A 26,091-nucleotide genomic window follows, 5' to 3' on the forward strand; every position below is an offset into this window, starting at 1 on the left:
GGGCCAGGTTGTTATCAGCGCACCACTTGACGAGATGCTGGACCTCCTCCCTGTAGGCTGACTCATCGTTGTTGGTGATCTGGCCTACTACCGTGGTATCATCCGCAAACTTGATGATGGTGTCGGAACCATGAACAGCCACACAGTCGTGGGTGAAGAGGGAGTAGAGGTGGGGGCTCAGCACACATCCTTGTGGGGCCCCCGTGTTCAGGGTCACGGGGGGGGGGGGAGGGGGGGGGAAAAGAGGGGAGGGGGAGGTGTGGTTACCTAATTTCACAGACTGGGGTCTGTTTGTTAGGAAGTCCAGGGTCCAGTTGCAGAGGGAAGTGTTCAGGCCAAGAGTTTGGAGGCCAGCTTGTTGGGGACGATAGTGTTGAATTCTGAGCTGCAGTCTATGAACAGCATTCTGATGTGGGTCTCTTTACCATCGAAGTGATTCAGTGCCGAGTGTAGAGCAGTTGTGATTGCATCCTCCGTTGATCTGTTTGCACGATAGGCAAACTGGTGTTGGTCGAGAGAGGCGGGAACACTGGCTTTGATGTGAGCCAGGACCAGTCTCTCGAAAAACTATCCTTGTAGCTAAGATTCCCCATCCCCGGAACCATTCTGGTAAATCTCCTCTGCACCCTCTCAAGGGCCTTCACATCCTTCCTAAAAAGTGTGGTGACCAGAACTGGACGCAATACTCCAGTTGTGGCCTAACCAGCAACTGGTCCATGACGGTGTTCATGCTTCACCCGAGCCTCCTCCCATCTTATTTCATCACACCCCATCAACACATCCTTCTATTCCGTTCTCCCTCATATACTTATCCAGCTTCCCCTTAAACGCATCTCTGCTATTTGCCTCAATCACTCCTTGTGGTCGCAGGTTCCACACCCTCACCGCTCTCTGGGTAAAGGTGTTTCTCCTGAATTCCTTATTGGTTTTATTAATGACCGTCTTATATTTATGATGATCCCCATTTTGGACACCCCCACAAGTGGAAACATCTGCCCTATTGAACCCCCTTCATAATTCTAAAGACCTTTATTAGGTCACCTCTCGGCCTTCTCTTTTCTAGCCTGTTCAGTCTTTCCCGATAGTTATAACCTCTCAGTTCTTGTAAATCTTGGAGAAAGGAATCGGTACAAAAATAGACAAATTTGTTTCAAAAAAAGGGGGTTAATTAAATACTTGAAAGGGAAAAATATACTTGAAGGGGAAAAATTTGCAAAGGCAGGGGGGAAAAGGCAAGGCAATGGGACTAATTGGAGAGCTCGTTCAAAGAGCCTGTACAGGCACGATGGGCCAAATGGCCTCCTTCTGTGCTGTATCATTCTATGGTTCTAGAAATAGCTTTAAAAAGCACGTCAGCCATACACGGACGCCGTTAACAATCAAACAGATCTCAAGGGTTATCTACTATCCGGATTTCTCTAAAATTCAGAAACTAAAGGAGGTGCAACACTGCGGTGGAAAAGGGGAAGGGAAAAGACGAGGTAAATCAGGAAATCAGGTGACACCAAGCCTTGGCTTTTAAAAGGATATTTTCTTTGAAGAGGGCGAGGAGTTGTGAAGAAAGAACGGAAGGCAGTAAGAGACACGCCATTTTCAGATCCTGGGAAAGAATTAGAGTTAGAGAGGAGTCATCAGTTCAGCACAGTGAGGATAGACAGAGGAGGAAGAAAATGTCAGGTGGCATAGAAGGAAGAGAAGACATTTTAGAGAAGCAATGACCACATTAATACAAAGGCAAGAAATGTTCCTGTTCCTATGAACCTAAGAACATAAGAAATAGGAGCACGAGTTGACCATTTGGCCCTTCGAGCCTGCTCCACCATTCAATAAGATCATGGCTGATCTTCTACCTCATCTCCACTTTCCTGCACTATCCCCATATCCCTTGATTCCCTAAATATTCAAAAATCTATCGATCTCTGTCTTGAATATACTCAATGACTGAGCCTCCACAGCCCTCTGGGGTAGAGAATTCCAAAGATTCACCACCCTCCGAGTGAAGAAATTTCTCCTTATCTCCGTCCTAAATGGCCGACCCCTTATTCTGAGACCGTGACCCCTGGTTCTAGACTCCCCAGCCAAGGGAAACATCCTCCCTGCATCTACCCTGTCAAGCTCTAAGAATTTTGTATGTTTCAATGTGATCACCTCTCATTCTTCTAAACTCCAGAGAATATAGGCCTAGTCTACTCAATCTCTCCTCATAGCACAATCCCCCCACCATCCCAGGAACCAGCCCCTCGAGCCTGTTCTGCCATTAGATAACATGATGGGTGAGCTGCATCTCAACTCCATTTACCTGCCTTGGCTCCATAGCCATTAATACCCTTGGCGAGCAAAAATCTATCGATCTCGGATTTAAAATTAGTAATTGAGCTTGGCATCTACTGCTGTTTGCGGGAGGGAGTTCCACACTTCTACCACCCTTTGCATGAAGAAGTGTTTCCTAACTTCTTTCCTGAATGGCCTGGCTCTGATTTTATGGTTACGTTCCATTGTCCTGGACTCCCCCACCAGTGGAGAAACGTTTCTCTCTAGCTACCCAGTCAATTCCTTTCAAAATCCTGAAAACCTCAATCACATCACCTCTTAACCTTCCAAATGGAGAGAGAAAGGCAGGAGGCTAGAAGTGAGGAGTCGCCCACGAACATCCTGTCCAGGAATGTGCAAGAGGTGCTCGAAGAGTCTTGTCTGGTCCAGGGGCAGTGGTCCAAGTGTTGGGCAGACTCGGGTTTCAGAAAGAGCTGCTGATGGGTTCGGCATGAAAGAGGAAGTCAGCCGTGGCTCAGTGGGAAACACTCTCTCGCCTGAGTCAGAAGGTCGTGGGTTCAAGTCCCCACTCCAGAGACTGGAGCACACAAATCTAGGCCGACAGTCCCAGTGCCGTGCCGAGGGAGCGCTGCACTGTCGGAGGTGTCGTCTTTCAAATGAGACATTAAACCGAGGCCCCGTCTGCCCTCTCGGGTGGACGTAAAAGGTCTCCTGGCACTATTTCGAAGAAGAGCAGGGTGGGGGGGGGGTGGAACCCCAGTGTCCTGGGACCAATATTTATCCCTCAATCACTAATAGCAGATTATTTGGTCATCATCACATTGCTGTCTGTGGGAGCTTGCTGTGTGCAAATTGGCTGCCGCGTTTCTTACATTACAACAGCGACTCCACTTCAAACATTAATTCATTGGCTGTAAAGTGTTTTGGGATGTCCTGATGTCGTGAAAGGCGCTATAGAAATGCAAGTCTTTCTTTCTTATTTCACCTGTCGATGGACCGGCTGTACATTTCCAGCCTCAGTTGTTTTCGTCTAAAAAAAGTTATTTTCACTCCGAACCCTGTGGCGTCGTCACATTTGGTCAGTCCGAGGAGAAAGTTACTTTTGTCTCCCCAGCCTGTTCTTTAATAAACAGGTCACTTCGGGAGCCGATATTCAGCAAGCGAACAACTAACAAGGTGGAGGCCCGTGACCCCTGACCTGGACCGAACCATCTGCCGGGGGAGTCGGGAAGGGCGGGGGACAGGAGATGCCAGACGCTACAGCTTACCCCCGTACCTTGTCGGAGCGAGATAAGATCCGGAGAGATGTAAAATTTCTTGGCTGCTTTCTGCCTGGCGATCTCCTCCGTACGGCCACTCACCCAGTACTTCCAGTTTGCGCCCTAGATGGATAAAGACGGTGTGTTTTAAGATGACCTGCAAAGTCCACCATCATAGGAGCAGGAGGAGGCCATTCAGCCCCTCGAGCCTGCTCCGCCATTTAATGAGATCATGGCTGATCATCCAAATTCAGTACCCTGTCCCTGCTTTCTCCCCATATCCCTTGATCCCTTTAGCCTCAAGAAATATATCTAACCCCTTCTTGAATATATTTAATGAATTGGCCTCAACTGCCTTGTGGTAGAGAATGCCACAGGTTCAGCACTCTCTGGGTGAAGAAATTCCTCCTCATCTCTGTCCTAAATGGCTTACCCCTTATCTTTAGACTGTGACCCCTGGTTCTAGACTCCCCGGCCATCGGGAACATCCTTCCTGCATCTGGTCTGTCTAGTCCTGTTAGAATTTTATAAGTTTCATTGAGATCCCGATTCTTCTAAACTCTAGTGAATATAAGCCCAATCGACCCAATCTCTCCTCATACGTCATTCCTGCCATCCCAGGTAGGAGTCTGGTGAATCTTCGCTGCACTCCCTCCATGGCATGAACATCCTTCCTCAGATAAGGCGACCAAAACGGCACACAATACTCAAGGTGTGGTCTCACCAAGGCCCTGTACAACTGCAGCAAGACATCCTTGCTCCTATACTCGAATCCTCTCGCTATGAAAGCCAACATACCATTTGCCTTCTTAACCGCCTGCTGCACCTGCATGCTTACCTTCAGCGACTGGTGCACAAGGACACCCAGGTCTCGTTGCACTTCCCCTTCTCCCAATCTATTGCCATTCAGATAATAATATCTGAAGAAGTGCTTCCTGACATCAGCCCTGAACAGCCTAGCTCTAATTTTAAGGTTATGCCCCCTTATTCTGGACTCACACCACCAGAGGAAATAGTTTCTCTCTCTATCGACCCCATCAACTCCTTTAATCATCTTAAACACCTCAATTAGTTCACCCCTTAATCTTCTATACTCGAGGGAATACAAGCCTGGTCTGTGCAACCTGTCCTCATAATTTAACCCTTTTAGCCCCAGTATTATTATTATGCACCCCCTCCAAGGCCACTATATGCTTCCTGAGGTGGGGTGCCCAGAACCGAACGCAGTGCCCTTCATCTTGGCTTCTCAATAAACAACACTGAATGAGAGGAATTGAGAATATACTACAGAAATATACTAGTGTGGAAACATCAGATTATCTGGTCATTTATCACATTGTCGTTTGTGGGAGCTTGCTATGCACAAACTGGCTGCCGCGTTTCCCTACATTACAACAGTGACTACACTTTGCAAAGTAATTCATTGGCTGTAAAGTGCATTGAGGTCGTGAAAGGCGCTATATAAATGCAAGTCCTTCTTTCTCTTACTGCCTCGCTGCTTCCCTTCTCCCTTTAAAAGGCTCTTGGAACACTTGCCCCAATAGCGCGTGGAGTTCGCCCCTTTCCTGAACCTTTTCAGCGCCCTCCTCTGCCCCTGTTCAGCGCTCGAAGGCACCATGCAGCTCGGTACACAAGTCGAGCAGAAGAGGCAAGAAGTTTGGAGAATCCAACATGGACGCCGAGCGTTTCCGCGGGCCTTACCTCTCCGATGGGGACGGCGGGATCGTCGACGGTCACAAAGTACGCTGGCCCCACCACAGCTGCCGGGAAATGCACCAGTCCCTGCAGAGAAGACAAGATCCCGGACGTCAACACGGGTGAAATGGGCGGACACAGAGAAGTGTGAAGTGATACATTTTGCAGGAAGAATGAGGAGAGGCAATATGAACTAAATGGTACAATTTTAAAGGGGCTGCAGGAACAGAGACCCCTGGGGCTGAATGTACACAAATCTTTGAAGGCGGCAGAACAAGTTGAGAAGACTGTTAAAAAAGCATATGGGATCCTTGGCTTTATCAATAGAAGGAATAGCGTACAACAGCAAGGAGGTTATGCTAAACCTTTATAAAACACTGGTTAGGCCTCAGCTAGAGTATTGTGTTCAATTCTGGGCACCGCACGTAAGGAGGGATGTCAAGGGTTTGGAGAGGGTGCAGAAGTGATTTACTAGAATGGTACAGGGGATGAGGGACTTTAGTTATGTGAAGAGACTGGAGAAACTGGGATTTTTCTCCTTAGAGCAGAGAAGGTTAAGGGGAGATTTAATAGAGGTGTTCAAAATTATGAAGGGCTTTGCTAAGAGTAAATAAGGAGAAACTATTTCCACTGGCAGGAGGGTCAGTAACCAGAGGACACAGATTCAAGGTAATTGGCAAAAGAACCATTGGGGGAGAGGAGACGACATTTTATTACACAGCGAGTTGTTGTGATCTGGAACACACTGCCTGAAAGGGCGGTGGAAGCAATTCAATAGTAACTTTCAAAAAGGGAATTGGATAATAAACCTGAAAAGGAAATATGTGCAGGGTTAATGGGGCAAGAGCAGGAGTGGGACTAATGGGATAGCTCTTTCAAAGAGCCGGCACAGGCATGATGGGCTGAACGGCCTCCTTCTGTGCTGTACCATTCCATGAACCCCTTCTTTAAAATTACTGAGGCAGACCGGTTCACCCTTCTTCGAGTGAGCCCGGCGCAGGTGAGGGATGGAGAACCCGGGTCCTCCCTGGTCCGTGCAGCTTCGCACTACCGTTAACCTGCACGCTTCACCGCACAGGCATCGGGGGAAGCCCCGGAATTCAGTCTGACCGGCGCGTCAACCAAACAAATTGTTTCCCCGTCAACTCATATCTACAGGGGTGGCTCAGCTCCTCCTAACATTGCTGAGCGCACTGTGTGTCGGCTAGTGTATAATGTGATAGGAAAAGTACATAAGAACATAAGAAATAGGAGGAGTAGGCCAATCGGCCCCTCGAGCCTGCTCCGCCATTCAATAAGATCATGGCTGATCTGATCCTAACCGCCAATCCACTATCACAGAACCAGCTCCTGAATCTAACAGAATTAGACACACGAAATAGGAGCAGGATCAGGCTACACGGCCCCTGGGCCCGCTCCGCTACCCACAGGGCCATGACCGATCCGAACCTAGACTCATGTCCAAATTCCTGCCCGCTCCCTGTAACCCTTAATTCCCTTTACTTCTAGCAAACTGTCTATTTCTGTTTTAAATTTATGTAATGATGTAGCTTCTACAGCTTTTTGGGGCAGCATATTCCATGGACCTACCACCCTCTGAGTGAAGTAGTTCCTCCTCATCTCAGTTTTGAAAGAGCAGCCCCTTATTCTAAGACTATGCCCCCTAGTTCTAGTTTCACCCATCATCGGGAACATCTTCCCTGCATCCACCCGATCCAACCCCTTCACAATCTTAGATGTTTCAATAAGATCGCCTCTCATTCTTCTGAACTCCAATGAGTAGAGTCCCAATCTACTCAACCTCTCCTCATATGTCCATCCCCTCATCCCCGGGATTAACCGAGTGAACCTTCTTTGTACTGACTCGAGAGCAAGTATGTCCTTTCTTAAGTATGGACACCAAAACTGTACGCGGTATTCCAGGTGCGGTCTCACCAATACCTTGTACAACTGAAGCAATACCTCCCTATTTTTATATTCTATCCCCCTAGCAATGAAAGCCAACATTCCATTGGCCTGCTTAATCACTTGCTGCACCTGCATACTAACCTTTTGAGTTTCGTGCACCAGGACCCCCAGATCCCTTTGTACTTCAGTACTTTCCAGTTTCTTGCCATTAAGATAATAACTTGCTCTACGATTTTTCCTGCCAAAGTGCATAACCTCACACTTTCCAGTATTGTATTCCATCTGCCAAATCTCTGCCCATCTACTTAGCCTGTCTATGTCCCCTTGCAGGTTTTTTATGTCCTCCTCACTCACTACTTTCCCTCCCATCTTAGTATCATCTGCAAACTTTGATATGTTACACTCGGTCCCCTCCTCCAAATCGTTAATATAGATTGTAAAGAGCTGGGGACCCAGCACTGACCACTGCAGAACACCACTAGTTACTGATTGCCAGTCTGAGAATGAACCATTTATCCCAACTCTCTGCCTTCTGTTAAATAGCCAGTCCTCTATCCATGCCAGAATATTACCCCCAATCCCATGATTTTTTATCTTAAGCAATAATCTTGTGTGGCACCTTGTCAAATGCCTTTTGGAAGTCTAAATACACTATGTCCACTGGTTCCCCTTTATCCACCCTATATGTTACTTCCTCAAAGAACTCCAGCAAATTTGTCAAACATGACTTCCCCTTCATAAAACCATGCTGACTTTGTCCTATTAAATTATGATTATCCAAATGTCCTGTTACTGTCCAAAATTTTACCTACCACAGAGGTTAGGCTAACCGGTCTATAGTTTCCAGCCTTCTGTCTACTGCCCTTTTTAAATAAGGGTGTTACATTAGCAGTTTTCCAGTCTGCCGGGACCTTTGCTGAGTCCAGGGAGTTTTGGAAAATTACCAATGCATCCACAATCCCTACCGCCACTTCCCTCAAGACCCTAGGATGTAAGCCATCAGGTCAAGGTGATTTATCCGCCTTGAGTCCCATTATTTTACCAAGTACCACTTCCTTAGTGATTTTGATCGTGTTTAGCTCCTCCCCCCCTATAGCCCCCTGTTTGTCCAGTGTTGGGATATTCTTAGTGTCTTCTACTGTAAAGACTGATATAAAATATTCATTCAGTGTTTTTGCCATCTCCATATTTCCCACCATTAATTTCCCGGTCTCATCCTCTCAGGGACCAACATTTACTTTAGCCACCCTTTTTCTTTTTATATAACTATAAAAACTCTTACTATCTGTTTTTATATTTTTTGCTAATTTACTTTCATAATCTATCTTCCCTTTCTTAATCAATAATTTTGTTATTTTTTGCTGTCTTTTAAAGTTTTCCCAATCTTCTATCCTCCCACTAGATTTGGCTACCTTATATGCCCTTGTTTTTAGTCGAATACTATCCTTAATTTCTTTACTTAGCCACGGATGGCTGTCTTTTCTTTTACACCCTTTTCTTCTCAGTGGAGTATATTTTTTTTGGAAGTTGTAAAATAACTCCTTAAATGTACACCACTGATCATGTATCGTCTTACACTTTAATCTATTTTCCCAATCCACTCTACTCAATTCCGCTCTCATACCTTCATAGTCTCCTTTATTCAAGCTTAGCATGCTTGTTTGAGATCCAACCTTCTCACCCTCTAATTGAATATGGAATTCAACCATGTTATGGTCACTCATTCCAAGGGGATCCTTTACTAGGACATTTTTAATTAATCCTGTCTCGTTACACAGGACCAGATCTAAGGTTGCTTGCCCCCTGGTCAGTTCAGTTACATACTGCTCAAGAAACCCATCCCTAATACACTCAATGAACTCATCCTCAAGGCAGCCCTGCCCAATTTGATTTGTCCAATTAATATGATAGTTAAAATCCCCCATAATTATAGATGTTCCCTTATTACAAGCCTCAACTATTTCCTGATTGATACTCCGTCCAACATAGTTGCAACTGTTCGGAGGCCTATAGACTACGCCCAGTAGTGTTTTTTTCCCCTTATTATTCCTTATCTCCACCCAAACTGTTTCATTATCCTGATCTTTTGACCCAATATCATTTCTCTGTATTACAGTGATTCCTTCCTTTATTACCATAGCCACCCCACCTCCCCTTCCTTTCTGCCTGTCCTTCCTGATCGTTAAATAACCTGGTATGCTTAATTCCCAGGCATTGTCACCTTGCAGCCATGTTTCTGTAATGGCCACAAGATCATACCCATATGTAGTTATTTGTGCCATTAACTCGTCTATTTTGTTACGAATGCTACGTGCATTCAGATAGAGAACTTTCAAAGATGTTTTGTGACACTTAGTTCCTGCTTTTGCCCTTTTTATTACTTTACCTTTTACTCCATACCTTCTGCCCCTTCCTGACACGCTCTGGTTTTTAATTTCCCCACTGCTACCTAAGTCTATGACCTTCTCTGTTGTCATTTTTATTATTTGCTCTCTAGGAACCTCCCCCCCACTAGTTAGTTTAAAGCCCTCTCTACAGCCCTAGTTATATGATCCGCCAGGACTCTAGTCCCAGCACTGGCCAAGTGAAGCCCGTCCCAACGGAACAGCTCCCTCCTGCCCCAGCACTGGTGCCAGTGTCCCAGGAAGCAAAACCCATTTCTCCCACACCAGTCTTTGAGCCACGCATTTAACTCTCTAATTTTATTTGTCCTAGCCAAATTCGCTTGTGGCTCTTATTACCCTTGTGGTTCTGTTTTTTAATTTGACCCCTAGCTGCTCAAACTCCCTCAGCAGAACCTCCTTCCTTGTCCTATCTATGTCGTTGGTACCAACATGGACCACGACAACTGGATCCTCCCCCTCCCACTCCAAGTTTCTCTCCAGTCCAGAGGAGATGTCCTTAACCCTGGCACCGGGCAGGCAACACAGCCTTCGGGACTCTCGCTCTCGGCTGCAAAGAACTCTATCTATCCCCCTAACGATACGATCCCCTACCACTACAACATTTCTTTTAACTCCCCCCACTTGAATGGCCCCCCGCTCCACAGTGCTGTGGCCAGGTTGCTCATCCTCCCCGCAGTCCCTGTTCCCATCCTCACAGGGAGTAAGAGCCTCGAACCTGTTGGACATGTGCAAGGGCTGCGGCTCCTCCAACACTACCTCCTGGATCCCTGTACCTGCCTCACTTCTAGTCACACCATCCTGACCCTGGCCACGGACTACATCTGAATTAATTAATCTAATTGGTGTGAATACCTCGTGATACAGAGTCCAGGTAACTCTCCCCCTCCCTGGTGTGTCTCAGTGTTTGAAGCTCGGACTCCAGCTCTTCAACACGGAGCCGGAGTTCCTCGAGCAGCCAACACTTACTGCAAATGTGATCACCGTGAGCATCAATGGTGTCCACCAGCTCCCACATATTGCAGCAGTAACACATCATCTGATCTCCCATTCTATGTAATTAATTAAATTTATTAATATTATTCTTAAATACCCTCTTATCCGATTCTAGATGGTGAATATCACACCTTAGAAACTATAAACCAAAGAGATTTAAGCTTAAAAAGGGAGAAATACTTACCAACCAATCACTTACCCGCTTTCTGGTGACGTCACACTTGGATAACTTTTTACCTCTCTCCTTCCCTCCGAGTTCCCAGACTGTAGACTGGTAGGCCTTACCTGGTCTCTGGGGCCTTTTATAGCCCCGCTCTGCCGCTCGAGATTCCCGCCGACGCACTTAGGCCTTACCTGGTCTCTGGGACTTTTATAGCCCCGCTGCTGCCGTTGAAACACCCGCCGATGCTGTGAGGCCTTACCTGGTCTCTGGAGCCTTTTATAGCCCCGCTGCTGCCGCTGAGTTCCCGCCGACGCACAAAGTATCATAGGACAAAAGTCAGTGTTAATATCTTTGTATGATGAAAATGTATCGTGTGTGGCAGAGGCGAACACATGGTTTAGATTAAGTTGCTCGGAGTCCGCAAGGGGAATGAATGCCAACTAAGCAGGAGGTGAGAGATTGCAGAGCTCTGAGATGCAGAGGGATCTGGGTGTCCTAGTGCATGAATTGCAAAAGGTTAGCATGCAGGTACAGCAAGTAATTAGGAAAGCTAATAGAATGTTATTGTTTATTGCGAGGGGAATTGAATACAAAAGTAGGGAGGTTATGCTTCAGTTACACAGGGCATTGGTGAGGCCACATCTGGAGTACTGTGTACAGTATTGGTCTCCTTATTTAAGGAAGGATGTAAATGCGTTGGAAGCAGTTCAGAGAAGGTTTACTGGACTAATACCAGGAATGGGCGGGTTGTCCTATGAGGAAAGGTTGGACAGGCTAGGCTTGTATCCGCTGGAGTTTAGAAGAGTAAGAGGTGACTTGATTGAAACATAAGATCCTGAGGGGCTTGGACAGGGTGGATGTGGAGAGGATGTTTCGTCTTGTGGGAGAATCTAGAACTTGGTGTCACTGTTTAAAAATAAGGGGTCGCCCATTTAAGACAGAGATGAGGAGCAATTTTTTCCTCAGAGGGTCGTGAGTCTTTGGAACTCCCTTCCTCGGAGGGTGGTGGAAGCAGTCTTTGAATAGTTTTATGGTAGAGGTAGATAGATTCTTGATAAGCAAGGGGGTGAAAGGTTATCGGGGGTAGGCGGGAATGTGGAGTAATCAGATCAGCCATGATCCCACTGAATGACGGAGTAGGCTCGAGGGGCCGAGTGGCCTACTCCTGCTCCTAATTCGTATGTGTCAGATTAATGCAATTTATTAAGAGCATAAGAATTAGGAGCAGGAGTCGGCCACTTGAGCCTGCTCCGCCATTCAATAAGATCATGGCTGATCTTTGACCTCAACTCCACTTTCCCACCCTATCCCCATATCACTTGATTTCCCTGGAGTCCAAAAATCTATCTCCACCTTGAATATACTCAACAACTGAGCATCCACAGCCCTCTGGGGCAGAGAATTCCAAAGATTCACAACCCTCTGAGTGAAGTCATTTCTACTCATCTCGGTCTTAAATGGCCAACCCCTTATCCTGAGACTATGCCCCCTAATTCTAGACACTCCAGCCAGGGGAAACAACCTCTCAGTAGCTACCCTGTCAATCCCCTTCAGAATTTTGTATGTTTCAATGGGATCACCTCTCATTCTTCTAAACTCCAGAGAGTATAGGCCTAGTCTACTCAATCTCTCCTCGTAGGACAGTCCTCTCATCCCATGAAGAATGAAAGGGTATGTGTAAGAAATATAGCTAGTTTGGAGCTAACGGGGTTGCGAGGAGACGCGTGTGGAGTACAAGCACCAGCACAGACTAGTTGGGACGAATGGCCTGTTTCTGTGCTGTTAATTCTATGTAAGATGTCTATGTTTCAGCTGTTATCATTTGTGTTATGGTGTGATATTGATAAGCATGCAAAATTTCCTTATCCACATAAAGCACACATCCCAGTAAGAATGGAGTATTGTGTGACATTGCCATCTATTGGTAAAGTAACGTACTCCATTTAAAGATCACGACAATAATCTCAGAATTGATAGATTTAGAGCGAGTCACCCGACATTGGCCATCCAGGTATTATAAATAGGCTCACTCAGTAATTCCTTGGAATTCCGTGCTGAGAACTCGCCTGGACTGGAATTAGAGTTAAAGGTTGACCTGAGATATCCTACTGGTAAGTATATATAGTTATATAACTCACTTGTACTTTCCGATGATATTAATAAAACCGACAAGTTGACGTATCTCTGGCACCCAAACCTATGTAATTTGGATTAATCTACTCGGTGCGTACCTGATGTTGTCCATCCAATTAAACGACGTCTTGAGGTGAGTCTCAGGGACAATCTTCAGATCTCCATTCCGCACCACATCAGCCGCCATTTTCACCATTTCATTGCAGCGCACGTACCACTGAGGCTTCAACAGGGGTTCCACGATGTCCTTGGAGCAACTGAAAAGGAAGAGACTAAGTTTTTCATTTGCTCGCTTGCTGTGCGTACATCCCAGCACCTCTGTCACACTCCTGGCAGCTTGCAAGAAGCAGCTCATCTCACTTCTGACCCTTTCATTCCCATTCTCTCCCTCATTATTTCACTCAGGACCTCACCATCTCTTCTATCGCTACACCCGTGGCCCTGGCTCCAAGTTTTCTCCCGTCGTTCCTAAACTCCAACTACACGGCCTTACACCCCTTTCTCACTTGTGTTGAAACCAAGACTGACTGCACCATCTCCCCGAACTCAGTTCTGATCTGGAATGTCCTGCCTGAATGGGTGGTGGAAGCAAATTCAATATTAACTTTCAAAAGGGAATTGGATATATACTTGGGGGGTGATTTTCTCAATGGGGAGCTTTTGGAGGTGGGACTCCCACTTGTCGGGTTTCAGTCACGCCTCCAAAAACTTCCGGCCAACCCACGCTATTTTCCCTTGATTGACCTTGTTAAGCCCACCCAGCGGGCTTAGCAGGCCAATTAAGGGAAAGCCGGTTACAAAGAGAATCAACGTATGACGTTTCATCTGTCAATTTTGACAGATGAATTGTCATCGTTTGACAGCTCTGTGAAGCGGTCAGTGACATTCTCTGTAGTTTGATGAGGTGCCTTGCATTCAAGACCTCATCAACCTTCTTTCTTTTACAGAAATGAGATGGTTGTTGCATCTGAGAATGCAACGGCCATCTCTCATCTGCAACACGGAGGTCCGAGACTCTCCACATACAAACCGACTGAAGCCTGCAGGAAGAAACAAAGGTAAGTACACTTTTACTAACACTTTGCACTTACCTCAGATACTCACCTCTACACTCTTGCACCCATCACTTACCTTCACACCACACTTTTGCACCCCTCTGACCCCCGCAGACCCACTACTCGCCTCGCTGAGCTGGCGGGTTTTGGAGCCTTCGGGAAGCCCGCACACTTGAGGGCAAAAAGGGGATCATCCTATTTCCTGCCTGTTAACTACCTGTTAGCAGGCAGTTAATAGGCTTTAATCCCTTCCCGCCTCCAAGGAGACGGGAACCAGCGCGGGACAGCTACCCGCCTCCTAGGAAGATGGCTAACCAGCTCACCACGCTACAGCGGACTGAGGCAAACCCAGAGCGAACAGAAGGGACACCTAGGCTGCATGACCATGCGCCTTCTTTCACAGAAGGAAATCGGGCTTTTGAAGAGTTTGGAGAAAACAGCTCAAAGTGGGGCGTCCAAACAAAATTAAAAAGAAAAAAAAACACCCATTAAAATAAATCAAATTGCATCCTTGGAGAAGAAAAAAAGGCGGCTTTATCAACCAGTACAGGTGTTCTTCGACTGATGGGACTAGGGAGCAAGCGACTCTCCAGCAACGCTCCCTCAAACTTGTTTTTGGCTGCGTGGTCCCTTTAAGGGGCTGCGCAGTCCCTTTAAGGGGCTGCCCGGCCCATTCAAATTTCCTCACATTTTCCGTTGTGAAGCCAGCAAGCGGACTGCGCGGTATCTCCAGACCGCCGCGCGGTCGCGCAGCTTAACGGGATCATTATTCTCCAGTAATTGATATGGTTGAGGCCAGGGAACCCTTCTCCCTCAGCTTATCCAGCCTGCGGGCTTTTAAAATCCCAAATCCTGGCCGTCACCTAATCACGACTTTCCAATTTACCTCGACGTCTTTACAGCATCAGTCCTTTGACTTCTCAATAATTAAAAGTGAAACGCACACTCACACACAAGCACAGCCACGATATGTCTTGCCTCACAATCTACAGAGACATTGGGCCAGAAATTCGGGTCTCCACGGGTGAGTACGCACGGGGTACTCACCCGTAGGCCCAATGGAAGTACCGGTTTCCTGCATGCACTGCACATGCGCGGGAAATCGGCACTTCCGTTCCCCTGGAAGAAGGGGTTAAGAGGTGGAACACGTGCGCAGGAGAGGCTGCGTGGGCGCATCGAACTTACGTTTTTTTTGCAGGTTTCTCCGGGAGGGCAAGTCTGCAGGAGTTAGACATTTAAAAAGTAGGCGTAAGGCCTGCTTTTTACAAGGTAAGTGGTGAATTAGTTAAAATTAAAACATTTTTTCCCCCACAGGTTTATTATTTTTAAATACTTAAAGAAAGGTAAGTTTATTTTTAGCCCAGTTAGAAAATAAAATTACTTTTTTCAAAAATTTAAATTATTGTTTAAAAGTTATTTCATGTAATTTATAGTTTATTTTTTTTTAAATCACTTTTAAAAATGTATTTGAAGATTTAGTGATGTTTTGGGGCCCGTAGTATTTATAAGTTTTGACAGCCCTTCCTGTCAAACTTATGAATGGGCATTTCCCTGCTCCGATTGGCTCCCCATGGCCCACGTGATCCCAGGGGACGCATCGAACTAACTGCGCCCCTGGGATACGCAAGCACTGCGCACCGGCAGTTGGAGCAGGCCAAGGATCGGAATTCCACACGGGCCCACAGCTCAACGGCTGGCGCGGAAGGTAAGTGCAAGTCGGGGGACTGCACCCGCGCGCGGGAAGCCCCCGACCCAAATTTCTGGGCCATTTGCTTTATAATTTTACTGTTTCTGAACTGTTCCACCTGTTCCTGGGACTAGGGACAGGGTCACTGGCAAGGCTTGGAAGCTAAGCAGAGCCAGGCCTGGTTAGTACCTGGAGGGGTGACCATCAGGGAAGACCAGGTGCAGGAGGTCACGGAAGGAGCCCCGAGGAGGGGCGGTTGGTGAGAAGGTCACGGAAGGAGGAGCGGCTGGTGAGCAGGCCCGGGCGTTGGGCTGAAGATTGTCGGACAGGGGGAATGGTGGAAATGGAATGGTGGCGCGCACCGACGCAGCGGCTTTGCTTCTCCCAGTCATGGGAGCTTGCAAGATCACATTTCGTTGTCCATGTACTTGTGCAATGACAATAAAGTTGAATTATTATTATTATTAAAAAAAAGGCCTAGGTCTCTAGTCCATACCTGCAGACTGGCACCACCATAGGATTGTCCTTCACCTCCTTGAAGAGACCTTTTAGTTTCAAGGCTTCCAGCACCACTTTACGGGCATCGAACCTCTTCATTCCCTGCACAAAGTGGGAACAAAACAGCAATAAACAAAGGGCACACAGTTCATGACTATCGCTGGCTCAGCAGATAGCCCCGGTCGAGGAAACCTGTCACTCTGCTCCATCCCCAATCCAAAGGACGGTGGCTAACGCGTGCTGTACCTGCCCTGGGAGTATTTGATGGGGACAGTGTAGAGGGAGCTTTACTCTGTATCTAACCCGTGCTGCTTCTGCCCTGGTGATGGGGGCAGTGTAGAGGGAGCTTTACCCTGTATCTAACCCCGTGTTGTACCAGCCCTGGTGATGGGGACAGAGTAAAGGGAGCTTTACTCTGTATCTAACCCCGTAATGTACCTGCCCTGGGAGTGTATGATGAGACAGTGTAGATGGAGCTTTAGTCTGCATCGAACCCATCCTGTACTTGTCCTGGGTGTGTTTGATGCGACAGTGTAGAGGGAGCATTACTCTGCATCTAACCCGTGCTGTGCCTACCCCGGTGATGGGGACAGTGTAGAGTGAGCTTTACACCGTATCTAACCCATGCTGTATCTGGGAGTGGGTGATGGGACAGTGTGGAGGGAGATTTATTCTGTATCTAACTAGTGCTGTCCTTGCCCTGGAAGTGTATGATGGGACAGTGTAGAGCGACCTTTACTCTGCATCTAACCCGTGCTAGACCTGCCCTTGAGATGGGGATAGTGTAGAAACATAGAAATATAGAAGATAGGAGGAGTAGGCCATTTGGCCCCTCGAGCATGCTCCACCATTCAATGCGATCATGGCTGATCATCCAAATTCAGTACCCAGTCCCCGATTTCTCCCCTTACCCCTTGATCCCTTTAGCCTTAAGAAATATATCCAACTCCTTGAATATATTTCATGAATTGGCGTCTACTGCCTTCTGTGGTAGAGAATTCCACAGGTTCACCACTCTCTGGGTGAAGAAATTCCTCCTCATTTCTGTCCTAAATGGCCTACCCCTTATCCTTAAGACTGTGACCCCTGGTTCTGGACTCCCTGACCATCGGGAACATCCTTCCTGCATCTAGTCTGTCCAGTCCTGTCAGAATTTTATAAGTTTCAATGAGATGGAACTTTACTCTGTATCTATTCCATGCTGTACCTATCCTGGGACCGTTTGATGGAACAGTGTAGACGGAGCTTTACTCTGTATCTAACCCGTGCTGCTCCTGCCCTGGGCGTGTTTGATGGGACAGTACAGAGTGAGCGTTACTCTGTATCTAACTCGTGCAGTCCTTGACCTGGGAGTGTATGATGGGGCAGTGAAGAGGGAGCTTTACTCTGTATCTAACCCATGCTGTACCTGCCCTGGGACTGTAGGACAGTGTAGCGGGAGCTTTACTCTGCATCTAACCCGTTCTGTACCTGCCCCGGGAGTGTTTGATGGGACAGTGTAGAGGGAACTTTATCCTGTATCTAACCCCGTGATGTACCTGCCCTGGGAGTGTTTGATGGGACAGTGCAGAGGAAGTTTTACCTTGTTTCTAACTCCATAATATACCTGCCCTGGGAGTGTTTGATGGGACAGTGTAGAGGGAGCTTTACTCCGTATCTAACCCATGCTGTACCTGCCCTGGGAGTGTTTCATGGGACAGTGTAGAGGGAGCTTTACTCTGCATCTAACCCATACTGTACTTGCCTTGGGAAAGATTAATGGGACAGTGTAGAGAAAGTTTTACCTTGTTTCTAACCCCATAATATACCTGCCCTGGGAGTGTATGATGGGATAGTGTAGATGGAGCTTTACTCTATCTAACCCGTGCTGTACCTGCCCTGGTGATGGGACAGTGTAGAGGGAGCTTTACTCTGTATCTAACCCTGTGATGTACCTGCCCTGGTAGTGTTTAATGGTACAGTGCAGAGGAAGTTTTACCTGGTTTCTAACCCTGTAATATACCTGCCCTGGGAGCATATGATGCGACAGTGCAGATGGAGCTTTACTCTGTATCTAACCTGTGCTGTACCTGCCCCGGGAGTGTTTGATGGGGCAGTGTAGAGGGAGCTTTACTCTGTATCTAACCTGTGCTGTACCTGCCCCGGGAGTGTTTGATGGGACAGTGTAGAGGGAGCTTTACTCTGTATCTAACCTGTGCTGTACCTGCCCTGGGAGTGTTTGATGGGACAGTGTCAGACGGAGCTGTTCACAGTGCTAACATCCCTCATGGCTGCGAGCTGAAATATACGAGCGGGGAAAAATAATTAAACACTTACCAAGAAAGGCTCAGGGACATTGATGAGAAAGCCATTATCATCCATGATGTTTACGAACACAAGGTTGTGTCTCATCCCCACCTCAATCATTCTGGTCGTGAGCTGGGGTGATCTTTACAGCACCTAAAAGAGATTAACGTTAAAAACTTTTGAAAGCTGCCTGGCTACAATTCTCAGCAGGCACGTCCTGATATCTCGGGATATACCAGTAGGACAAAAGGATTCACCGCCTTTGGGTCGTGGATTCAAGTCCCCACTCCAGAGAATTGCGCCCATAATCTAGGCCGACACTCCCAGTGATGTACTGAGGGAACTCTGCACTGTCAGAGGTACCGTCTTTCGATGAGACGTTCAACCGATGCCCTGTCTGCCCTCTCAGGTGGGCGTATTTCTTACCTGTGTCCTGGCCAATATTTATCCCTCAACCAATTTCGAAAAGAGAAGACTGAGGGGGTGACCTGAGAGAGGTCATTAAGATTATGAAGGGTTCGATATGGGAGATGTAGAGAATATATTTCCGCTTCTATGGGAATCCATAACTAGGGCCCATAAATATCAGACAGACATAGAAACATAGAAGATAGGAGCAGGAGTAGGCCATTCGGCCCCTCGAGCCTGCTCCGCCATTCAATGAGATCATGGCTGATCATCCAAATTCAGTACCCTGTCCCTGCCTTCTCCCCATATCCATTGATCCCTTTAGCCTTAAGAAATATATCTAACTCCTTCTTGAATATATTTAATGAATTGGCCTCTACTGCCTTCTGTGGTAGAGAATGCCACAGGTTCACCACTCTCTGGGTGAAGAAATTCCTCCTCATCTCTGTCCTAAATGGCTTACCCTTTATCCTTAGACTGTGACCCCTGGTTCTGGACTCCCCCGCCATCGGGAACATCCTTCCTGCATCTAGTCTGTCTAGTCCTGTTAGAATTTTATAAGTTTCAATAAGATCCCCTCATTCTTCTAAACTCCAGCGAGTATAAGCCCAATCGACCCAATCTCTCCTCATACGTCATTCCTGCCATCCCAGGTATCAGTCTGGTGAATCTTCGCTGCACTCCCTCCATGGCAAGAACATCCTTCCTCAGATAAGGCGACCAAAACTGCACACAATACTCAAGCTGTGGTCTCACTAGACAGTCACTAATAAATCCAATAGGGAATTCAGGAGAATTTTCTTTACGCAGAGAGTGGTGAGAATGTGGAACTCGCTACCATAGGGAGCAGTCGAGGTGAATAGCATAGACGCATTTAAGGGGAAGCTAGATAAGTACATGAGGGATGAAGGAATAGACGGTTATGTTGATGGGGTAGATGAAGAGGGGTGGGGGGAGGCTCCCGTGGAGCACAAACACCAGCATGGACCAGTTGGGCTGAATGGCCTGTTTCTGTGCTGTACATTCTATGTAACATCACAAACAGATTACCTGGTCATTATCTCATTGCGGTTTGTGGGAGCTTACTGTGCGCAAATTGGCTGCCGCGTTTCTTACATTACAACAGTGACTACACTTCAAAAAAGTACTTCATTGGCTGTAAAGCGCTTTGGGACATCCTGAGGTTGTGAAAGGCACTATATAAATGCAAATTATTTCATTCGGTTTAAAAATAGGCAAACAAAAGTAAGTGGGACATTGGGCACCTTACCTGTTCCAAAGTCCATGTCCACAAACTCGTCGAAGACAATGGCCATTTTCCAGTCACAAAGGATGGACGACAAACTTTCCTTTCAGATTCTAGAAGGAATAAAAGCAAAACAATTATCTGCTTATTCAACTAAGATTGATTTAAGGGACTAAGTGAGTTGGGTTGAAACCACCGAAAACACCATTCTCCCTCCAACCATGCAGTGACTCCGCACTGTCCACGCCACAAGGTCTGACCATTCGACTAACAGTCCAAATCATCAATGGTTTTGACAGGGTAAATAAGGAGAAACTGTTTCCAATGGCCAGAGGGTCGTTAACCAGAGGACACAGATTTAAGGTCATTGGCAAAAGAACCAGAGGGGGAGATGATAATTTTTTTAAATTTTTTTTTTTTTTTTTTTTTTTTTTTTTAAAAACACAGCAAGTTATGATGATCTGGAACGTGCTGCCTGTAAGGGCGGTGGAAGCAGATTCAATAGTCACTTTCAAAAGCAAATTAGATAAATATTTGAAAAGGAAAATTTGCAAGGCTATGGGGAAAGAGCAGGGGGGAGTGGGTCTAATTGGACAGTTCTTTCAAAGAGCCGGCACAGGCACGATGGGCCGAAAGACCTCCTCCTGTGCTGTGCGATTCATTGAAACTATGTGGAAAGAAATTAAATTAGAGCCCAGGCTTTGTGTAGATGCCAAGGCCTTCAAAAGACAAGCTTGAAAGAAGCTCCTTCCTCACAAAAGACCATTAGTTACTGGTGAAATATATCATTTTGTTTAAAACCTTATTTTGGACATTAGAAATTTCACCAACAAGGGAAAAGGTTTTTTGCTTCTCCCCCGCACCCCCTCCTCCCAGTTTCGATTGGAATTGGGAGACGGAGGTGGGAAGGCCAAGGAGGGAGTTGATCCCTCGGACGTAGTAGGCCAGTGACAAGGTATAGAGATGAAACATTCAGTGGTGATACATTGGCGATGAAGCCCTTGGGGAGTCCTGAAGGGTGAAACACAATCATTGCTGAGGATGTGTACACACACACTCACACACTGGCATGCAGTCACACCGACAAGGCGCTGTTCACAGTAAGTCAAGAGCTTCCACTATAATCTAATAATGTCGACATTCTATGCAAAACAGAATGCATAATTCTGCGGCTGAAGTGTTGGTGCGTTCCCTTTAAGGCTACAAGTCTAACTGACGTTAAGTAAGCACTGCGAGAGTGGATGCCCAGGCCAGGTCAGAGGCTCGAAACGTCGTGGTTCAGGTAGGTCATGCTGATCCGAAAGCTCGCTCGCAGGGTCCAAGCGCCCCGCGTGTTTGGGGGTTACCTGGTATCTGGGGTCCTGCGGGTGAACGGCCACAGCAGTGTCTTCCAGCATGGTCTCGATACGCGTGGTCGCCACCACCACTTCCTCATCTACAAAGATCCGGAAAAAGGAAATAATGGTCATGATCACATTTGCTGTCTGTGGGAGCTCGCTGTGCGCAAATTGGCTGCCGCGTTTCCTACATTACAACCGCGACTACACTTCAAAAAGTACTTCATTGGCTGTAAAGCGCTTTGAAACGCGCTATAGAAATGCAAGTCTTTCTTTCTGCCTTCTTTTTTCCTGTCCTGCGATAATTCCTCATTGTTAATCCGGCACTAAAATCAATGCACACTAGCACCGCCCAGGAAGAAGCAAAGAGAACAACTTGCATTTATACAGCGCCTTTAAAGTAGTAAAACACAAGAACATAAGAAATAGGAGCAGGAGTAGGCCACTTGGCCCCTCGAGCCTGCTCCGCCATTCAATAAGATCATGGCTGATCTTGGGCTCAAAGCCACTTCCCTCCCCGCTCCCCACGGCTCTCTGGGGCAGAAAATTCCACAGATTTACGACCCTCTGAGAAGAAATTCCTCCTCATCTCAGTTCTAAAAGGGCGACCCTTTATTCTGAAACTGTGCCCCAGAGTTCTGGATTTCCCCACGAGGGGAAACATCCTCTCTGCATCCACATTGTCGAGTCCCCTCAGTATCTTATATGTTTCAATAAGATCACCTCTCATTCTTCTAAACTCCACTGAGTATAGGCCCAGCCTGCTCAACCTTTCTTCAGAAGTCAACCCCCTCATCTCCGGAATCAACCTCGTGAACCTTCTCTGAACTGCCTCCAATGCAAGTATATCCTTCCTTAAATAAGGAGACCAAAACTGTACGCAGTACTCCCAAAACGCTTCACGGGAGCAAAATCAAACATATATTCGACATGGAGCTACACAGATAGTGGGACAGGTGACCAAAGGCTTGGTCAAAGAGGTAGGTTTTAAAGGAGCGTCTTAAAGGAGGAGGGAGGCGGAGAGCTTTAGGGAGGGAATGATCTTATTGAATGGCGGAGCAGGCTCGAGGGGCCAAGTGGCCTATTCCTGCTCCTATTTCTTACGTTATGTTCCAGAGCGTGGGGTCTGGGCGGCTGACGGGACGGCCGCCAATTAAAGGGATGGTGGCAGCATGGATACAGAATTGGCAGAAAGCAGAGAGTAAGAGGTGAACGGATGTTTTACAGACCGGTGGGAAGTGTTCAAAATGATAACGGGGCTACGGGGAAAGTGCAGGGAGAGTGTGGGACTAATTGGATCGCGCTTTCAAAGAGCTGGCTCGGGCACGATGGGCCAAATGGCCTCCTTCTGTGCTGTAAGATTGTATCGAGTTTCGAAACAAGCGAGAGTGAACTGGAAGTAATGTCGCGCGACTGAACTCGATGCTTGGTGCAGAATCATGATTTCCAATCAACGCCGCCCATATCTGGAAGTCGATTAATTTTCACTGGACTCACCCGATCCGTCGATTTTATACGCGAAGGAGATCAGAACTCCAAACTCCACCTTGTCCTTGTAACTGGGCACGGGAAGCAGCGTTCGGCCCATCAGCTCCTTCTTGTCCACCTGATGGGAGAAGCACACCTCAGTATGACGCTCGGCCAACCTTTCACCCACAAGGCTGTGCTGAGTTAGTCAATCTCAGACAAGGCGAGACAACGGATCTCCTCCCATTCTGGCCGCTTGTGCATCTCCCCACCCCCACCCACCCCACTTCCTTCGCCCCACCATTGACAGCCAGGCCCTCAGCTGTTTCAGCTTTCCACTCACCCTTTGTGTGAAAAAGACCACCATCGATACAACGATAATCGAGAGGCTGACTCGTCATAGCAATCAATCTCTATCCATCAGCACACTTGAAGGGGGTCGTCCGGCCGGATTGCCTCCCTCTCTTCCGCGGCCATGTTCGCGGCCGGGTGGCCCTGGAGATGGAGCACGCGGTGTCCGCCGGCGAGCTTGAGCTCTTTCGAGACCGGTGGGCGCCGCGGGGACTGGAGTGCGTAGTTGGTTTAAACAACCAGACTTTAATTTAAGGGGTTAAGTTTTGTTTCGGGGTTTATTGGATTGGGTGTATTTGTTTAATGTTTTTGTTTTATTGGTTTAAACAAAAGAGGAGCACACTTGATCGGCAGCCCGTCCACCACCTTAAATATTCACTCCCTCCACCACCAGCGCGTCATAGCTCCAGTGTGTACTATCTACAAGATGCACTGCAGCAACTCGCCAAGGCTTTTCGGCAGCACCTCCCAAACTCGCGACCTCTTCCACCTAGAAGGACAAGGGCAGCAGGCGCATGGGAACACCACCACCTCCAAGTCACACACCATCCTGACTTGGAAATATATCACCGTTCCTTCATCGTCGCTGGGTCAGAATCCTGGAACTCCCTCCCTAACAGCCCTGTTGGAGTACCATCACCACACGGACTGCAGAGGTTCAAGGCGGCGGCTCACCACCACCTTCTCAAAGGCAACTAGGGGTGGGCAATAAATGCCGGCCTTGCCAGCGACGCCCACATCCAGCAAACGAATTAAAAAAAAAAAATTAGTCTTCAACAGACCCAGACACGAGGTGAAGAAAACCAGTGGTGGAGAGCTTTGGGAACCATAGGTCCAAAGTCAGCTTTTCCCCCCCAAGTAAGTCTCCAATTACCCATATTGTGTATCCCAAAAGCTCCTGTATGAAGGACTGTGAGCTTCGACATCCTCCCTGTGATCGCACTTTCCACTTCCCATCCCCGACCCCCAACACTTCAGTATTTCAAAATCGAATTATTTCTGATCAGAAGCTCTATTGATCACTGACAAGAATATTGTATATTGCAGGAAGCCGGAGATTGTCCAGCCCTCGAGATTGAAAACATACTGGAACTCTCTCCCGCTAAAACGCTGCCAATTACCGTAATAATTTCAAAACTGAGATTGATAGATCTTTTTTTCTTAGGCAAGGTTATTAAATGGTACGGAATCAAGGCGGGCAGATGGAGTTAAGATACAGATCAGCCGTGATCTGATTGAATGGCGGAACAGGCTCGAGGGGCCGAATGACCTCCTCCTGTTCCTATGCTGGTCTCAGACTCCCTGTAACTCGCAGCACTGATCCGTCGGAGGGGGAACCATGCAGGTTTTTTTGGAAGTTGGAAGTAATGTCGATGATCGTTAGATCGTTAATCTAAATTAAAAAGAGCAGTTTCGCACCATAACGATCAGAATAGCATGGGCTGGCGCTGCAGAATTTCCTGATCCGCGCTCCCAGGGTGATCCAGGAACGCTGAGGGGCAACATCCCAACCAAGTGCCAACGCGAAAGACAAGTGAAAGCTAACCAACCAGTTCGCAGTTCCAGTATTTTCTGTTTCTATTGACAGTTGCGTCAGCGAAGCTTGCAGCCCATGTAGAGGAGTGGGAACAGCGCACAGATTAGGAAGCGCGTCAGAACAGTTTGACAAATTACCCATCGGTACCTGGATATCAGAAATGGCGGAGTTGAGCGTGCAGGACCAGTTGACCAGCCACGTGCTGCTATAGATCACACCATCGTGCAGTCTGATAAAACCTTCTTCAACTGCGGACAGTTTCTGCGGAAGGAGAAAAGGAGACTCGATTGATTAATTGCTCCGTGGGAGACTCGATGATTAAATGCTCCGTGGGAGACCCAAATGAACCTTCAACACCGGCAATACATTAAACAATAAATGTGCTGATAAAGAGGTGCTTCACCTTCAGCTTACGACCAATATTCCTTCGAATTTACAGAGCGCATCTTAAAGGGAACGTTGGCTACGACCACAAGGTTAATGCAGGAGCACTTTGTAACTCTGATTACATCAACTCCACACTCCACACGGTGTCTCGGCAAAGACTTACCGAGGAAGTGTCTCGTCACGATGCTCCGGCCTCCATGAGGTGTGGGGCAGGCTTGATGGAGCAAACTGGTCTTTTCCTGCCCATTAATTTCGTGTGTCCATATGTTACCGCAATGATTTGAAAAATTTCACAATGCGCATTGGGATTACGACCAAAGTCGGGGAGCTATTCCCATTCCTGCCTAGGGTAGATCCTGCCTGCCTAGGTGTACACAGTGTCCATCGTGAAGCAGGCACGGTCCCAGTCCAAAGACAATCCCAGCTTCCGCTACTGATGGTAAATACGGTCACCTTTCCTGCAGAAGAAACGAGGAGAGAAAGAAATAGAGACCTGAGGATTTCACACACGAGGAAGAGGCTTCATGAAATAAGATGGCCTAAAACTTTCATTGTGGGACTTCATAATTAAACATCAAATACATTTCTTGCATGTCGGGAAGTGTTACTAACTTTATATTAACTTCGGGTGTTAGCCATGGCTCGGTGGGCATCACTCTCACCTCGGGAGTTGTGGGTTCCAGTCCCCACTCCAGAGACTCGAGCATAAAATCTAGGCAGTACTGAGGGAGTGCTGCACTGTCAGAGGTACCGCCTTTCAGATGAGACGGTCCAGGTTTAATTGAAGGATCGCTCAGCACTGTTTGGAAGAAGAGCAGATGGGTTTCCCAGCGTCTCGGCCAACGTTCCTCCCCCCAATCAAACACCATGAAAAACCAGATGGTTTGCTGTGCACCAACAGGCATTCCTCCACATTGGAAAGGTGACTGCGCGTCAGGAGTAATCCTCTCGCTGAGAGGCTTCCTCAGGAAGTAAGAATGTCCTACATCAGAGTGAGTGAGTGAA

The 26,091-nt window shown here is 47.3% G+C and overlaps 1 pseudogene; it reads right to left on the reverse strand.

The window, feature by feature from the left end:
- LOC147096039 (valine--tRNA ligase-like) overlaps positions 1 to 26,091 on the reverse strand; it is a 75,546-nt pseudogene that overhangs the window by 29,156 nt on the left and 20,299 nt on the right.

The sequence above is a fragment of the Somniosus microcephalus genome, unplaced genomic scaffold (assembly GCF_052327205.1).
Source record: "Somniosus microcephalus isolate GS21.2 unplaced genomic scaffold, FLI_Smic_1.0 unresolved_chr1, whole genome shotgun sequence".
Classification (NCBI taxonomy): domain Eukaryota; kingdom Metazoa; phylum Chordata; class Chondrichthyes; order Squaliformes; family Somniosidae; genus Somniosus; species Somniosus microcephalus.